General features: G+C 43.6%; 1 pseudogene across 1 annotated transcript; it reads right to left on the reverse strand.

The window, feature by feature from the left end:
* Positions 1-224: 224 nt before the first annotated feature.
* LOC311116959 (multidrug resistance-associated protein 1-like) lies at positions 225-16,232 on the reverse strand (annotated as a pseudogene). The gene is made up of 13 exons: positions 16,137-16,232; positions 15,196-15,321; positions 9,364-9,501; positions 6,135-6,260; positions 4,270-4,331; positions 3,687-3,818; positions 3,213-3,419; positions 2,665-2,840; positions 1,867-2,028; positions 1,676-1,769; positions 831-1,032; positions 450-596; positions 225-313 (listed from the first exon to the last, which is right to left on the reverse strand). The product of its transcript is annotated as a multidrug resistance-associated protein 1-like (transcript).
* Positions 16,233-16,770: the final 538 nt, after the last annotated feature.

Below are 16,770 nucleotides of genomic sequence, written 5' to 3' on the forward strand. Positions count from 1 at the left end.
AGAGAGAGAGAGAGAGAGAGAGAGAGAGAAGAGAGAGAGAGAGAGAGAGAGAGAGAGAGAGAGAGAGAGAGAGAGAGAGAGAGAGAGAGAGAGAGAGAGAGAGAGAGAGAGGAGGGTAGAGAAAGAGAGATATGTAGTTTGTGAGTGTGAGTGTGAGAGAGTGAGTGTGTGAGTGTGTGTGAGTGTGAGTGTGTGAGTGTGAGTGTGTGAGTGTGAGTTCTCACCAGGGCTGTATGGTTCTCTATCTACGTTGTCAGGCTTCAGCTCATCCTGGCACAGGAACTTTCCCAGGACGCCTCAGAGAGACGATGGCCTGCACACACAAATACTATCATGAAAGATATTTCAAATGATTTTCAATCATCCGGTAATTATAAACGTTGCCAGGACAACATTGTTTTGTTTGGTCCCTTAGTGATGACATCACCATGGCGTGACCCCTGACTGACCTGCATGGTGGTGCTCATAGCGAAGGGCAACTGGCTGAGGGGCGTCTTCAGAATGTTGATGAGCGCCATGGAAACAAACACCTTCTGGGTGTCGAGGATGTTCTTGTCGTCAATGAGGACGTAGACGCCGAACATGGCGAACGCTATCTGTAGGAGCACAGGACATGGTTATGACAGCCTTATGAAGGGTTATGACATCCTTATGATAGGTTATTTAGCCTTATGTAGTCACAGCCTTACAGCCTTACAGGTCGGTGAACAACAGGTCAGGAAACAGGTTAGGAGTTAAGTGGAGATGGAGTATTGATAATGTATTGATCGTGATAAGCCTGTAATGTTTATGACAGGCTTACAAAGGCTCTACGACAGGTCGTAACTCACCAGGAAGGATGAGGAGTTGAAGGAGGCGAAGGAGATGGAGTAGAGGACCTGGGATCTCTTCAGGGCATTGAGTTCTTTCTCCCGGTACCCAGAACCCTCTCCAGGAAGGCCCTTTCCCAGGCATAGAACTTCAGATCTTAATCCCACTCAGGATCTCATTCATCAGTTTGATCCTGCTGTCTGTATAGCGCATCTGGACTTCCTGGGAACGACACCCACCCACCCGGGAACACAGAGTAGGGAATTAGTACGGAATATGGAATTCAGAACACGGAATATGGAATAAGGAATGCAGAATAAAAATACTATATCCAGTTGAAGTTCATGTTTACTATAGAACATTTTTAGAAGAAATGTAGTCTATTTGTATTAAAGAGAATGAGTTCTTTATGACCTTATTAAAGAAAGGTTAGATAAATCAGGTCAATTACATCTGTACAGTTTTATGCAATTATAGGGTTTGCATGTACATTACAATAGCTTTAATACCCAATTACAAAGAGCAGTGTGGTTGGATGCTATGTTTCTTCATAGCATCCAACCACACTGCCGGTCCCCACAAGGAAAAATATTATTTTAGGCTTAGGGGTTAGGTCTAGGGTTAGGGTTACAATTAGGTTAGGGTTACAATTAGGGTTAGGGTGTGGGCCCTTGTGGCTCAGTTGGTGCAACGCCAGGGTTGTGGGTTCGATTGTTACGGGGGACGCATACAAAATGTATGTAAGTCGCTCGTAAATGTTTAAGGTATGGGGGTAAATTTAGGATTTTGAATGGGGAATCAGTTGTTTGGTCCTCACGAGGATAGTAAAACAAATGTGTGTGTGTGTGTGTGTGTGTTAACTGACCTGCAGCTTGCTCCTCATCTTGGCAATGAAGCCGTTGAGAGGAAAGATAAGGATCACCGTGGCGATGCCAGCTAGGGCTGACGGGACCCAGACGCTGTAGATACAGGAGAGGAGAGGGGTAAGAATAGTGTGTTCCTGTGTGTGTGTGTGTGTGTGTGTGTGTGTGTGTGTACTTGTGTGTGTGTATCTACCTGCCACAGGAAGAAGAGACAGAGAACTATCTCGATGGGAGCCACCCACACAGCGTTGAAGTAGACTACCATGTCCATGAGCTTCTGAGTGTCGGCTGACACCAGGTTAACTATCTCTCCCACGGTACAGGACTGTCGTGCTGCACTGCTGATCACTAGAGACTGCAGAGGGAGGGAGGAGGGGAGAGAGAGAGAGAGAGAGAGAGAGAGAGAGAGAGAGAAGAGAGAGAGAGAGAGAGAGAGAGAGAGAGAGAGAGAGAGAGAGAGAGAGAGAGAGAGAGAGAGAGGTAATGATCTCTCCCACGGTAAAGGACCGCCGTGCTGCACTACTGATCACTAGAGACTACAGAGGGGAGGGAGAAACATGACAGTCAACCACCATACAGTTCAAAATTCTGGTAACTTTCTAAAAACTTAGAGGTTTTCCTAAATACGCAGGGAATCCGGGAATCTCCAACCAGGATTTTCAGGAAAACTTGGGAATTTTGGGAACATTTCTGTAATTGTCAACCCTAACCACCATACCTTAGTCTAGTCGGGAGTCCATAAGAGTTGACCAGACTGCACAAACTCTAGACTAGATCCCATATTTGGACACTTGTGCAATTTCTATCTGAAGCCCTCCCCTGTGGGTCGGTGGGATATATAGTCGTCACTTTGTATGTTGTCGTTTGATCATTCGTGTGTGTTTACTCCTGTATAAAATGTGCAAATTGTATTAAATAATTTTTTCATTCAGCCTTGCTGCCATTGATACTCTGTAATGTAATAAAAAAAACGTTCTCTTTCTCTCCATACCTTCCTGTAGACCAGGCCCATGACAGCAGTCTTGACCTCATTCCCACGGTGAAGCAGGAGTACATGTACTGGTGGTTGAACAGGGACTGGAGGCTGGACAGGAGGAACAACAGGAAGGCAAACATAAAGCCTTCCACATGTCGCTGTCCTGGTCACGCATGAACCCCAGGAGGAGGCTAGAGGTGGAGGAGAAAAACATGGTTTTTAATGACGCTGTGTTAGAGAGAGAAACGGAGAAACAGAAAACACTTGAATCGTTGGGCTGTATACTGCTACACCCCTGTTTTGAGGCACCAGGGAGCCATTTGGGACTCAGCCAGTGTTTTGTAGGGTGTGTAAATGAGGGTGCCATTTGGGAACCAGGTAGTGTTTTGTAGGGTGTGTAAATGAGGGTGCCATTTTGGGAACCAGGTAGTGTTTTGGGTCCATACACTCTCTCCTGGGTCAACGTAGTGTGCTACATTTGATCAGGGTCCTGACACTGTCTCCTGGGTCAACGTAGTGTGTTACATTTGATCAGGGTCAATACACTCTCTCCTGGTTCTCACCTGAGCACCTGTGGTATGGAGAACATGAAGGCGTCGTGGAAGATGATGAAGAGGGTCCCTTTGATGAAGAAAGGTCCGAAGCGCCGAGCCAGAACCCTGAAGAGACAGAACCCTGAGCTCTGATCCTGTCTCAGCTTCTTCAACAGCTGGATGTGTTCTGTCAGTGTAGGACCTGCAGGACGGGAGCCAGACAGACTACGCTCCTTTCTGTTGGAGGGAGGGGGTGGGGGGAGAGAGAAAAGAGAGAGGAGGTTAGATGGTAAACATATGGGTCTGCTCTGTCAGCTTAGTACCCATCGTATGAAGGGTGTAGTGTGTAGGTTGTAGTGTGCAGTGTGTAGGGTGTAGTGTGTAGGGTGTAGTGTGTAGGGTGTAGGGTGTAGTGTGTAGTGTGTAGTGTGCAGTGTGTAGGGTGTAGTGTGTAGGGTGTAGGGGGTAGTGTGTAGTGTGTAGGGTGTAGTGTAGTAGTCTTACTGTTGTAGTTCAGTACACTCCCTGGCCCAGTCTTTCTCCAGGTCTGCTATGATACAGTCTGAAGAGTCTTCTTCTCTAAGACACCAGAGATCCTCTGCCTGCAGGGGAGTACGATAACCCCTAATAACCAACCTGAGAGAGGGATGAGGGAGACGGGAGGGAGGGGGGAGGAGGAGGAGGGAGAAGAGAGGAGGGGGAGGGAGAAGGAGAGGGGGAGGAGGAGGAGGAGAGGGAGGAGAGAGAGGAGGAGGAGGGAGAAGGAGAGGGGGAGGAGGAGGAGGGAGTAGAGAGGAGGAGGGAGGGAAGGAGGGAGGGAGGGAGGGAGGGAGTTTCCCCTATAATTACACATCTTATATCCATCATATATTGATTATTCAGTTTCCCCTATAATTACACATCTTATATCCATCATATATTGATTATTCAGTTTCCCCTATAATTACACATCTTATATCAATCATATATTGATTATTCAGTTTCCCCTATAATTACACATCTTATATCCATCATATATTGATTATTCAGTTTCCCCTATAATTACACATCGTATATCCATAAGTGTAACAATTGAAGGCAGTCTTACTCTCCAAACCACCAGAAGAGCATCTTAGATAGGAAAGAGGCGTCCTCCACTGGACAGGGGTTCTGTAGGGGATAACACACAGGGTCTTAGGCCCAGATTCATTCAAAGCACCTTCTACCACTGTGAAAGCACCTTCTACCTCTGTGAAAGCACCTTCTACCACTGTGAAAGCACCTTCTACCACTGTGAAAGCACCTTCTACCTCTGTGAAAGCACCTTCTACCTCTGTGAAAGCACCTTCTACCACTGTGAAAGCACCTTCTACCACTGTGAAAGCACCTTCTACCACTGTGAAAGCACCTTCTACCACTGTGAAAGCACCTTCTACCTCTGTGAAAGCACCTTCTACCACTGTGAAAGCGTGTTTCACCACTGCGCACTGAGCTACCCACAATACGCCTTGTAAAGGGAATTTCTCCGACCTTCGTGGAGATCCCATTCATGATAAATGCTGCGGATGTCGGCTCAAGTGTAAATGGACCTTTATAAGGCACTTCCTACATGGCCTGGAGAAGAGCAGTGTGTTTGTCTGTCAATGCAGTCTGGAATGAGTCCTGGTCTTAGTGTCTTCATTCAACCCTGATTCTATTCAAATAAAGATATAAAGCTGACTACTAAAAACCCTTTCAGATTTCTAGCCTCACTCCTACTCCTACCTTTCTGTAGGTGTGTTTGTCTGTGTTGGGGGTCTACCTTTCTGTAGGTGTGTGTCTCTGTGCTGGGGGTCTACCTTTCTGTAGGTGTGTGTCTCTGTGTTGGGGGTCTACCTTTCTGTAGGTGTGTTTGTCTGTGTTGGGGGTCTACCTTTCTGTAGGTGTGTTTGTCTGTGTTGGGGGTCTACCTTTCTGTAGGTGTGTTTGTCTGTGTTGGGGGTCTACCTTTCTGTAGGTGTGTTTGTCTGTGTTGGGGGTCTACCTTTCTCTAGGTGTGTGTCTCTGTGCTGGGGGTCTACCTTTCTGTAGGTGTGTGTCTCTGTGCTGGGGGTCTACCTTTCTGTAGGTGTGTTTGTCTGTGTTGGGGGTCTACCTTTCTGTAGGTGTGTTTGTCTGTGTTGGGGGTCTACCTTTCTGTAGGTGTGTTTGGCTGTGTTGGGGGTCTACCTTTCTGTAGGTGTGTGTCTCTGTGTTGGGGGTCTACCTTTCTGTAGGTGTGTTTGTCTGTGCTGGGTACCTTTCTGTAGGTGTGTTTGTCTGTGTTGGGGGTCTACCTTTCTGTAGGTGTGTTTGTCTGTGTTGGGGGTCTACCTTTCTGTAGGTGTGCGTCTCTGTGCTGGGGGTCTACCTTTCTCTAGGTGTGTGTCTCTGTGCTGGGGGTCTACCTTTCTGTAGGTGTGTGTCTCTGTGCTGGGGGTCTACCTTTCTGTAGGTGCGTGTCTCTGTGCTGGGGGTCTACCTTTCTGTAGGTGTGTTTGTCTGTGCTGGGGGTCTACCTTTCTGTAGGTGTGTTTGTCTGTGTCGGGGGTCTACCTTTCTCTAGGTGTGTGTCTCTGTGCTGGGGGTCTACCTTTCTGTAGGTGTGTTTGTCTGTGTTGGGGGTCTACCTTTCTGTAGGTGTGTTTGTCTGTGCTGGGTACCTTTCTGTAGGTGTGTTTGTCTGTGCTGGGGGTCTACCTTTCTGTAGGTGTGTTTGTCTGTGTCGGGGGTCTACCTTTCTCTAGGTGTGTGTCTCTGTGCTGGGGGTCTACCTTTCTGTAGGTGTGTTTGTCTGTGTTGGGGGTCTACCTTTCTGTAGGTGTGTTTGTCTGTGCTGGGTACCTTTCTGTAGGTGTGTTTGTCTGTGTTGGGGGTCTACCTTTCTGTAGGTGTGTGTCTCTGTGCTGGGGGTCTACCTTTCTGTAGGTGTGTTTGTCTGTGCTGGGGGTCTACCTTTCTGTAGGTGTGTGTCTCTGTGCTGGGGCGCTGGTCAGAGAAGCAGCTGAGGATGAGCAGGGTCAGCTGTAGGGAGAAGTAGACGAAGAATGCTATGAAGCGCATCGCGTCTGTGAAGAACCCCTACAACACAGGAAGAGGGTGATTGGTTATTGACTGAATGTGAGAGAGGGTGATGGTGAGGGAGAGAGAGAGAGAGAGAGAGAGAGAGAGAGAGAGAGAGAGAGAGAGAGAGAGAGAGAGAGAGAGAGAGAGAGAGAGAGAGAGAGAGAGAGAGAGAGAGAGAGAGAGACAGAGAGAGAGAGAGAGAGAGAGAGAGAGAGAGAGATTTTTTAAAATTAAATTACGAACCTAGTTGGTTTAGCCACGGAAAAAGACAGCAACCTTCCCGCTTGCCATGATTGGCTGAGATAATGAGTGGGCTGGACATGCCGAGAGACTAATTCGGATTGGTCTGCCATCTAGCACTCTTCTGTCTATAACATGAGCTGGTCAGTATGTGTAGGTAATCCTTCTAACCTGGCTTTTTTTTTTTTTTATATCACGTAGTAGAACTGCATAAGTGTTGCTCACCAGTTTTCTGGAGGACCGAGTTTTGAAATCAGTGTAATTAGAGTATGATAGCTAAGGAGATGGAGAAAAATCTGGCGTTTCATTGCAAATATGCAGACGGAGTCAAAAAGAGAACACACAGAAGGAAGTTGTGTAAAACACCTGTCTCCTGATTACATCTTCAAACTGAGGGCAACCATGGCAACCACGGCATCCGTGACAGAGAGGGAGAAGCGTCCATCCATGTATACGGGTAAGATAGTCTAGCTAGCTACATTTTCAGATATTACATGTTTTTTAATTTAGTCAGAAAGTCGTTTTAATTTCAAGTTAAAATGTACCGTTAGCTAGCTAGCTAACTTTAGCTGGCTGGCTAGCAAGCTAACGTTACATGTATGGTCTGTGTAGTAATATTATTCGTATCTCAGAGCCATTTGCATTGCTAGTTATAGCCAAATGTTAGCTAGCTAACATTGAACCTGGTTGGTTAGCTACCTGCAAATTCATGCAGGGTAGTAACGTTATGAGTTGGGATTACGGTTTAGCTAGCTAGCTACATGTCTAAACAAAATACTTTACTCTCCAAGTAACTATTTCAATAGAATGTTTATGATGTCACTGCGACAACTGTCGATAGACGTAGCTGGTAAATTCGCTCTGGCTATCTACTCCGATTTCAGAGCACTCTCGTCTGAGTGTGCCAGAGTGCAGAATAACTGACGAATTTACGAACGCTCAACACCTGTTGAACATGGCCAGTGTCAGTAAACTTTGGCAAAAAAGCATACACCAACGCTCTGAATAACATAAAAACAGCCTAACCAGCTCTGCTAGGGTGAGTAAAATTGTCTGGAAGTAGCTAACCAACATTAGCCAGTTAGCTTGGGTGCTTGACTGCTGTTGTTAGGTCAGAACGCTCGGATAGTAAAAACCAACGTTTGTGTGTGTGTGTGTGTGTTGCTCTGCGTACAGTGTATCTATCTTGTGTCCTGCTGAGACAGAAATAAGCAACATTCTCTTCTCTTTTTTTACTGGACCTATAGCCTGTTAGCCAAACTGGTTCATACTGGACCTATAGCCTGTTAGCCAAACTGGTTCCTACTAGACTTATAGCCTGTTAACCTAACTGTTTCCTACTGGACCTATAGCCTGTTAACCTAACTGGTTCCTACTGGACCTATAGCCTGTTAGCCAAACTGGTTCATACTGGACCTATAGCCTGTTAGCCAAACTGGTTCCTACTGGACCTATAGCCTGTTAGCCAAACTGGTTCCTACTGGACCTATAGCCTGTTAGCCAAACTGGCTCATACTGGACCTATAGCCTGTTAGCCAAACTGGTTCCTACTGGACCTATAGCCTGTTAGCCAAACTGGTTCCTACTGGACCTATAGCCTGTTAGCCAAACTGGTTCCTACTGGACTTATAGCCTGTTAGCCAAACTGGTTCCTACTAGACTTATAGCCTGTTAACCTAACTGGTTCCTACTGGACCTATAGCCTGTTAACCTAACTGGTTCCTACTGGACCTATAGCCTGTTAGCCAAACTGGTTCCTACTGGACTTATAGCCTGTTAGCCAAACTGGTTCCAACTAGACTTAAAGCCTGTTAACCTAACTGGTTCCCACTGGACCTATAGCCTGTTAACCTAACTGGTTCCTACTGGATCTATAGCCTGTTAGCCTAACTGGTTCCTACTGGACCTATAGCCTGTTAGCCTAACTGGTTCTGCATTCAACAACGCTACGTTGTTTGTGCATGTTTGTGTGTGTTAAACCAAGCACGTCAGCCACCTCAACCACGCAATGCATCTACTATAACAGATTTGATGTGTTACCTTATAATATAATAATAATAATAATATGCCATTTAGCAGACGCTTTTATCCAAAGCGACTTACAGTCATGCGTGCATACATTTTTGTATATGGGTGGTCCCGGGGATCGAACCCACTACCTTGGCGTTACAAGCGCCGTGCTCTACCAGTTGAGCTACAGAGGACCACAATGAACCCAATGAACCCTGGGACTAGACTAACCCGCCCATGACAAACAGAAAGTAATTACACACCCAAGCCCTCCATATGCCACATATATACTGTAGATAATGCATAGAGTGTCTTTGTGAGATTTAGGGCCATATTTGTGTGAGGGAACCAGATGTTGATTGCTGTCTGTGTTGGCGTAAAGAGGGGGTGACACAGCAGGAGACGGATGGAGAGATAGAGAGATGGAGGAGAATGTGGCTTCTGCTATCTGCCTGGAAAAGCCTCCGCTGCGCCGTGCTCTACCAGTTGAGCTACAGAGGACCACAATGAACCCAATGAACCCTGGGACTAGACTAACCCGCCCATGACAAACAGAAAGTAATTACACACCCAAGCCCTCCATATGCCACATATATACTGTAGATAATGCATAGAGTGTCTTTGTGAGATTTAGGGCCATATTTGTGTGAGGGAACCAGATGTTGATTGCTGTCTGTGTTGGCGTAAAGAGGGGGTGACACAGCAGGAGACGGATGGAGAGATAGAGAGATGGAGGAGAATGTGGCTTCTGCTATCTGCCTGGAAAAGCCTCCGCTGCCCTCAGCGCGATAGACATTTAGACCTCAGACACACACACGCACATGCACGAGCACACGCACATTCACACAGTGTACACACGCACACACACCTCTTCTATAATCTGCTGTATGTTGGCTCTGAGAGGAACGAGGGAGCAGACCACTGCCAGAGTCCAGAAGAGGAAGAGAAGAATGGAAGAACGGCATCCCTTCATCCTCTCCCACTGGATCACACACACCGCCAGGAGCTGGGGAGAGAGAAGGAGGAGAGGGAGAGAGATGAGATGAAGAGATGGAGAGATTGACCAGAAGAGATTGGCCAGAAGAGATTGACCAGAAGAGATTGACCAGAAGAGATTGACCAGAAGAGATTGACCAAAAGAGATTGACCAGAAGAGGTTGGCCAGAAGAGATTGACAAGAAGAGATTGGTGCAAATAAAACCACCCGCAGGCCAAATTAAACCACCCGCGGGCCAAATAAAACCACCCGCAGGCCAAATTAAACCACCCGCGGGCCAAATAAAACCACCCGCAGGCCAAATAAAACCACCCGCGGGCCAAATAAAACCACCCGCGGGCCAAATAAAACCACCCGCAGGCCAAATTAAACCACCCGCAGGCCAAATTAAACCACCCGCGGGCCAAATAAAACCACCCGCGGGCCGCCAGTTGGGGAACTCCCTGCTGTATTGGTTTATGTCTGGAAGGCAGTGCTAGAACCAGACCTGGGTTCAAATACCGTTTGAAATCATTTCAAATACTTCATCTGTGCTTGATTGAGTTTGCCTGGCTTAATGGTCCAATAGAATAGTCCCAAAACTGCAAATCCCACCCATTAAGAACTCCAATCAGGCTAGAGCAAAAGCTAAAACTATTTGAAAGATTCTATATAATAGTATGCAGGTCTAGCTATAACCCTCAGTCTATTGGTTAGCTGAGTTTCTGCTAAAAGACGTGTAACTGAGGACTTGGTGGACTGTATATTCTGTAGGTTAGGTTATACTTTATCAAATCAAATGTTATTTGTCAAATACGCGTGTTTAGCAGATGTTATAGCGGGTGTAGCGAAATGCTTGTACTTCTAGCTCCGACAGTGCAGTAATAACAGTTATGTGTTCGCCCCATGTGCTGGTAAGGACACAGATGACAAGACAGAGAATCACGGTGGAGGAGGTTTAATGACGCTGAACAGCACAGCAACAGTGGACGTAGTACATGGGCAGGGCTCTTTAAGGCTTTGATTGACAGATATCTGCAAGTACAGACACTGGCCTTGGCGGCTAACACACAACTACTAACTTGTGGGAAGACACAGGATGGCTGCAACTCTGTGATTTGACTTCTCTCACTTCCCTTCAGCTGCATCTTCTTGTCTTAGCCGGAGATCACCCAGCATCCACTTCAGCGGTGGGCAGAGCAACAGCTCTGACATGATGAACTAACTTCACTGATATGATGAACTAACTTCTCTGATATGATGAACTAACTTCTCTGATATGATTAACTAACTTCTCTGATATGATGAACTAACTTCTCTGATATGATGAACTAACTTCACTGATATGATGAACTAACTTCTCTGATATGATGAACTAACTTCACTGATATGATGAACTAACTTCTCTGATGTGACGAACTAACTTCTCTGATATGATGAACTAACTTCACTGATATGATGAACTAACTTCACTGATATGATGAACTAACTTCACTGATATGATGAACTAACTTCTCTGATATGATGAACTAACTTCTCTGATATGATGAACTAACTTCACTGACATGATGAACTAATTTCTCTGATATGATGAACTAACTTCACTGATATGATGAACTAACTTCTCTGATGTGATGAACTAACTTCTCTGACATGATGAACTAACTTCTCTGATATGATGAACTAACTTCTCTGATATGATGAACTAACTTCACTGACATGATGAACTAACTTCTCTGATATGATGAACTAACTTCACTGACATGATGAACTAACTTCACTGATATGATGAACTAACTTCTCTGATATGATGAACTAACTTCACTGATATGATGAACTAACTTCACTGATATGATGAACTAACTTCACTGATATGATGAACTAACTTCACTGATATGATGAACTAACTTCTCTGATATGATGAACTAACTTCTCTGATATGATGAACTAACTTCTCTGATATGATGAACTAACTTCTCTGATATGATGAACTAACTTCTCTGATATGATGAACTAACTTCACTGATATGATGAACTAACTTCACTGACATGATGAACTAACTTCACTGATATGATTAACTAACTTCTCTGATATGATGAACTAACTTCTCTGATATGATGAACTAACTTCACTGATATGATGAACTAACTTCTCTGATATGATGAACTAACTTCTCTGATATGATGAACTAACTTCTCTGATATGATGAACTAACTTCTCTGATATGATGAACTAACTTCACTGACATGATGAACTAATTTCTCTGATATGATGAACTAACTTCACTGATATGATGAACTAACTTCTCTGATGTGATGAACTAACTTCTCTGACATGATGAACTAACTTCTCTGATATGATGAACTAACTTCTCTGATATGATGAACTAACTTCACTGACATGATGAACTAACTTCTCTGATATGATGAACTAACTTCACTGACATGATGAACTAATTTCTCTGATATGATGAACTAACTTCACTGATATGATGAACTAACTTCTCTGATATGATGAACTAACTTCTCTGATATGATGAACTAACTTCACTGATATGATGAACTAACTTCTCTGATGTGACGAACTAACTTCTCTGATATGATGAACTAACTTCACTGATATGATGAACTAACTTCACTGATATGATGAACTAACTTCACTGATATGATGAACTAACTTCTCTGATATGATGAACTAACTTCTCTGATATGATGAACTAACTTCACTGACATGATGAACTAATTTCTCTGATATGATGAACTAACTTCACTGATATGATGAACTAACTTCTCTGATGTGATGAACTAACTTCTCTGACATGATGAACTAACTTCTCTGATATGATGAACTAACTTCTCTGATATGATGAACTAACTTCACTGACATGATGAACTAACTTCTCTGATATGATGAACTAACTTCACTGACATGATGAACTAACTTCACTGATATGATGAACTAACTTCTCTGATATGATGAACTAACTTCACTGATATGATGAACTAACTTCACTGATATGATGAACTAACTTCACTGATATGATGAACTAACTTCACTGATATGATGAACTAACTTCTCTGATATGATGAACTAACTTCTCTGATATGATGAACTAACTTCTCTGATATGATGAACTAACTTCTCTGATATGATGAACTAACTTCTCTGATATGATGAACTAACTTCACTGATATGATGAACTAACTTCACTGACATGATGAACTAACTTCACTGATATGATTAACTAACTTCTCTGATATGATGAACTAACTTCTCTGATATGATGAACTAACTTCACTGATATGATGAACTAACTTCTCTGATATGATGAACTAACTTCTCTGATATGATGAACTAACTTCTCTGATATGATGAACTAACTTCTCTGATATGATGAACTAACTTCACTGACATGATGAACTAATTTCTCTGATATGATGAACTAACTTCACTGATATGATGAACTAACTTCTCTGATGTGATGAACTAACTTCTCTGACATGATGAACTAACTTCTCTGATTTGATGAACTAACTTCTCTGATATGATGAACTAACTTCACTGACATGATGAACTAACTTCTCTGATATGATGAACTAACTTCACTGACATGATGAACTAATTTCTCTGATATGATGAACTAACTTCACTGATATGATGAACTAACTTCTCTGATGTGATGAACTAACTTCTCTGACATGATGAACTAACTTCTCTGATATGATGAACTAACTTCTCTGATATGATGAACTAACTTCACTGACATGATGAACTAACTTCACTGACATGATGAACTAATTTCTCTGATATGATGAACTAACTTCACTGATATGATGAACTAACTTCTCTGATGTGATGAACTAACTTCTCTGACATGATGAACTAACTTCTCTGATATGATGAACTAACTTCTCTGATATGATGAACTAACTTCACTGATATGATGAACTAACTTCTCTGATATGATGAACTAACTTCTCTGATATGATGAACTAACTTCACTGATATGATGAACTAACGTCACTGATATGATGAACTAACTTCACTGATATGATGAACTAACTTCTCTGATATGATGAACTAACTTCTCTGATATGATGAACTAACTTCACTGACATGATGAACTAATTTCTCTGATATGATGAACTAACTTCACTGATATGATGAACTAACTTCTCTGATGTGATGAACTAACTTCTCTGACATGATGAACTAACTTCTCTGATATGATGAACTAACTTCTCTGATATGATGAACTAACTTCACTGACATGATGAACTAACTTCTCTGATATGATCAACTAACTTCACTGACATGATGAACTAACTTCACTGATATGATGAACTAACTTCTCTGATATGATGAACTAACTTCACTGATATGATGAACTAACTTCACTGATATGATGAACTAACTTCACTGATATGATGAACTAACTTCACTGATATGATGAACTAACTTCTCTGATATGATGAACTAACTTCTCTGATATGATGAACTAACTTCTCTGATATGATGAACTAACTTCTCTGATATGATGAACTAACTTCTCTGATATGATGAACTAACTTCACTGATATGATGAACTAACTTCACTGACATGATGAACTAACTTCACTGATATGATTAACTAACTTCTCTGATATGATGAACTAACTTCTCTGATATGATGAACTAACTTCACTGATATGATGAACTAACTTCTCTGATATGATGAACTAACTTCTCTGATATGATGAATTAACTTCTCTGATATGATGAACTAACTTCTCTGATATGATGAACTAACTTCTCTGATATGATGAACTAACTTCTCTGATATGATGAACTAACTTCTCTGATATGATGAACTAACTTCTCTGATATGATGAACTAACTTCACTGACATGATGAACTAACTTCTCTGATATGATGAACTAACTTCTCTGATATGATGAACTAACTTCTCTGATATGATGAACTAACTTCTCTGATATGATGAACAAACTTCTCTGATATGATGACCTAACTTCTCTGATATGATGAACTAACTTCTCTGATATGATTAACTAACTTCTCTGATATGATGAACTAACTTCTCTGATATGATTAACTAACTTCTCTGATATGATGAACTAACTTCTCTGATATGATGAACTAACTTCTCTGATATGATGAACTAACTTCACTGATGTGATGAACTACTATTAATTCACAGTCTTTCCTACAAGATCTCTGTTAGGTATCTGGTGTTCCTGTGTTTTAAAAAGCTCTCAGTTTGGTATCTTGTCTGTGTGTGTGTGTGTGTGTGTCTTTATAAAGCTCCCTAACTGTAACGTGTTATACTGTGGTGTCTTCAGCACCAACCACGGCTATGGATAGTTCACAGTTTATGTTGTCTGTCTGTGTCTGTTTCCCTAACTGATAGGACCTTGTCCCTGACACACTTGGCTCCGACTCAGGGTTCAGTTTGTCAGGGTGGTCGTAGTTCAGTATAGTGTCTGAGTACAGTAGGCAGGTTATTTTGGGGGAGTTGTGTTGAAACGAGCTCTCCTTCTAGCTCTCTCTCTCTCCTTCTCTCTCTGTCTCTCTGCCTACCTTTTTCTCTCTCTATATACTTTTCTCTCCATGACTACCTTTAGATCTCTCTCTCCCTCATTCCCTCTCTCTCTCTCCCTCTTCATCCCTCCCTCCCTCCCTCCCTCCCTCCCTCCCTCCCTCCCTCCCTCCCTCCCTCTCCTTACCATAGTAAGGCTGCGTATAACAGGGCTAAGCAGGAAGACCATGTGTTGGTGTATCTCTGCACTCCTCTCCACCAACAGGTAGAAAACCTCTAGGAAGCCAAAGGATGCCAAACACAGACCCAGCACCTACAGAGAGGGGACAGGAGTTAGTTTAAACACACACAATGAGGGGGGGGGGGGGGGGGAATTATAAACAAACACGGTATTCTTCCTAGGATCAATAAATATCCTGATAAGAATGTAGATGTAATATGTTCTGTCAGCGTCTGCTAAATGACTAAAATGTAAATGTAAATATGTTCTGTCATATGGTAGCAGGATATAGATGTAATATGGTAGCAGGATATAGATGTAATATGTCAGATGGTAGCAGGATATAGATGTAATATTTTCTGTCAGATGGTAGCAGGATATAGATGTAATATGTCAGATGGTAGCAGGATATAGATGTAATATGTCAGATGGTGGCAGGATATAGATGTAATATTTTCTGTTGGTTGTTAGTAATTGATTTGTATTATTTTGGTTTTCCACTAAAACAGGAGGAGAAAGGACTACCTACTTCTACTGAAGACCAGTCACACAACCCAGTCACTTACTGGGAAGGCTGTGTTGTTGTCAAATGAACTGATCTGTCAACCCAGTCAGCAACACTGGTTATAATGACGTTATACTCACTGGGAAGACTGAGTTGAAACGAACTGATCTGACTTTCTCTTGAATTCATATGATATGACAGCAGGAGAGGTTTGGGCTCCTGTTACCCACTGCCTTCAGTAGACAACATGTAAAGCAACATGTGATAACATTAAACTGTGAAAACATGTTTTTTTCTGTAAGGGGTGTGTCCGAGTGTGTGTCTGTGTGTGTGTGTCTGTGTGTGTGTGTGTGTGTGTGTGTGTGTGTGTGTGTGTGTGTGTCGGTGTGAAACAGACACTCACAGTCTTGGCACAGCAGAGGCTGGTCAGAGAGATGCCACCCTGGTCAGTGAACCAGAGGTAGACCAGGTAGAGAGGACCGCAGGACCACAGGTACATACAGGGGAACCACACCAGGACTGTATGCTGGAAACACTGGGTCAGGTCTGGGTGGGGGGTGTACCAGGTCAGGTTCCAGTCCTAAAAGAGCGAGAGGGAGGGATAGAGGGATGGAGGGAGAGAGGGATGGAGGGAGAGAGGGATGGAGGGAGAGAGGGATGGAGGGAGAGAGGGATGGAGGGAGAGAGGGAAGGAGGGAGAGAGGGATGGAGGGAGAGAGGGATGGATGGATAGAGGGATGGAGGGAGAGAGGGATGGAGGGATAGAGAGGGATGGAGGGAGAGAGGGATGGAGGGAGAGAGGGATGGAGGGAGAGAGGGATGGAGGGATAGAGGGAAGGAGGGAGAGAGGGATGGAGGGAGAGAGGGATGGAGGGATGGAGGGAGAGAGGGAAGGAGGGAGAGAGGGATGGAGGGAGAGAGGGATGGAGGGAGAGAGAGGGATGGAGGGAGAGAGAGGGATGGAGGGATAGAGAGGGATGGAGGGATAGAGGGATGGAGGGAGAGAGGGAAGGAGGGAGAGAGGGATGAGGGAGAGA

This window comes from Coregonus lavaretus (assembly GCF_964263955.1).
Source record: "Coregonus lavaretus genome assembly, contig: HAP1_SCAFFOLD_1549, whole genome shotgun sequence".
Taxonomy (NCBI): domain Eukaryota; kingdom Metazoa; phylum Chordata; class Actinopteri; order Salmoniformes; family Salmonidae; genus Coregonus; species Coregonus lavaretus.